We start from the raw sequence: 2500 nt of genomic DNA on the forward strand, positions 1-2500 counted from the left end.
CTATATATATATATATATATATATATATTATATTTGCCCTTTCCCCTGTTCCCCTGTTTGTATGTGTGTCTCCGCCTGTTTTGTTTGGCTATACTGCCCTCTCTGCCTGTTGTCTCCTGCATCTGTTTGTCTCCTTTTGTCCCTTACTGTCTCCTTTTGTCTCTTTTTATTGTGTCTCCCTCTCTCCCCATGGGGAGAGAGAGAGAGACACAAGGAATAATAATCACGATAGGCAGACGCAGATACAATCTGTCTCCTCTTATATCTATAGTACGTAACATATAATATTTATGGATTAGGGTTTAGAATTTACGGTCGAGGGTTTAGGGTTTAGGGTTTAGGGTTTAGGGTTTAGGGTTTAGGGTTTAGGGTTTAGGGTTGGGGGGTGAGAGTTGGTGATTGAGTGTTTATAATAGGGTTTAGGGTTAGGGATTAGGATATAGAATTAAGTGTTAAGTCTTGAATTTTAAGGATTTATAATTAAGGGTTTAGGGTTTAGGGTTTAGGGTTTAGGGTTTAGGGTTTAGGGTTTAGGGTTTAGGCCCTACATCGATATAACAGGCAGACGTTGTGTGCCCCCTCATACTCCCCACAGTAATTTGTCTCATATCCTTATGGGCTTGAGGTGTATGTCTAAACCCTTAAACCCTAAACCCTAAACCCTAAACCCTAAACCCTAATTTTCTTCTTTGTTTCTTTTCTCCCTCTATAAGAGCAGCGGGGCCCCGTGGGGCCCTTACATCAAGGGGGGCAGCAAGAGTGTTGTTCTTTGTGTCTGTATTGGGGTGTACGTACACCTCAATTCCTTATCTAATTTATTCTTTTATTTATTTATTATAATAAAAACCCTCTATTGGGGGCCCCCTCCCTGGTTGTCTCCTATACCCGCTGCTGAAGGGGGGCCCCCCAGCAGCGGGTTGTGCGGCAGCGGGTGCTGCTCGTTGCTGCTGCCACACCTCCCGCTGCTGCTGCTGCTGTTGCTGCAGCAGTTGCTGCTGTTGCTGTCTAGTTGCTGCTGGGATCGCCCGATCCCAGCATCGATCCAGAGGCAACATGCAGCGCGGACGACTACAGCAGCGTGTGCGGCTGCTGCTGCTGCAGCAGCATCGTCTGCTGCTGCTGCTGCTGCTGCTGCTGCTACTTCTGCTGCTGCAGCAAGGCAGTTGCCGCCTGTTTGTAAGACCTAGGTATGCCCCAACTGGTAGCTCGACTGTTACTGCTGCTGCTGCAGCTCCAGACGCAGCAGCAGCAGCAGCAGCAGCAGCAGCAAGAGCAGCAACAACAGCAGCAGGAGAAGCAGCAACATTGGGAGGTGTTAGCAGCAGGATTGTTCCATCCCTTACATCTTCTTGTACCCCATCAGAAGGAGCAGCAGCAGCAGAACCAGCAACAGCAGCAACAGGAACAGCAGCAGCAGCAGCAGCAGCAGGAACTATTCAGCAGCGGCGCAGCCTTCCTTGTTTGTCTTTTATGGGTGGCTGGCGTCGGTCTGTACATCTGCAGCAGCAGCAGCAGCAGCAGCAGCGTGGTTTGCTGCAGCGTGCCTTAGGGAATGAATATATAAAGAAAGTGTGGGGTATATTAGGTGGTATAGTTGGGGTGTATAGGCAGCTCCCCCCTATAACACGTTATTGGTTAACAGGATCTGTGCTGCTGTCTCTTGCTGCAGCAGGAGACCCCCCGCTGCTGCTGCAGCAGGAGACACTTTGCATGCATTGGGGCCGTGTAGTAAGAAGCCTAGAGGTATGGCGTATAATAACAGCAGCAATATACCAAGGGACTGTCTCCTTTGCTGCTGCTGCTAGGGTTTATGCTGCAGCAGAAGTATTTAGGCAGCTAGAGGGCAGCGAGAGGCATGCGCTGCTGCAGCAGCCCTGCAGCAAACCCAACAAGCTGTCTCCTTATCGTCGTAATTTGCTGCAGCAGCAGCAGCAGCAGCTGCTGCAGCAGCAAAGAGAATTACAAAGACAATGGCCTATATCTAATACAAAAGATTTTGCTGCTGCTGCTGCTGCTGCATCAGGTGGTGCACATCTGCTGCAGTTCCTGCTGCTGCAGTGTCTCCTTCTAGCAGCAGCAGCAGCAGCACTACGCATGCCCTTCTATGGGTCTCCTCTTACTGCTGCTGCTGTATATTTACTTAGTAAACATAAACCTAATACATTAATTAATATTATATTTAATATACAAATACCTTATTATTTATTCCCTTTCTTTCTTGCTGCTGCAGATGTGCTGCAGCAGCAGCAGCTTGCTGCTGCTGTACCTGTATTATTAGGTATTGCTACTGGCCATATCTACTACCTACTCAAAAAGGTACGTAAACCCTAAACCCTAAACCCTAAACCCTAAACCCTAAACCCTAATATATTTGTATGCACATTCACACACACTATTAGGGTTTAGGGTTTGGAGGGTTTGTAAGGAGGGTTTAATATCTATAGGCGTCTTCTTAAACTTGCTGCTGTCCTCCTAGGGTTTAGGGTTTAGGGTTTAGGGT

The sequence above is a fragment of the Eimeria maxima genome, genomic scaffold (assembly GCF_000499605.1).
Source record: "Eimeria maxima Weybridge genomic scaffold, Emw_scaff998, whole genome shotgun sequence".
Taxonomy (NCBI): domain Eukaryota; phylum Apicomplexa; class Conoidasida; order Eucoccidiorida; family Eimeriidae; genus Eimeria; species Eimeria maxima.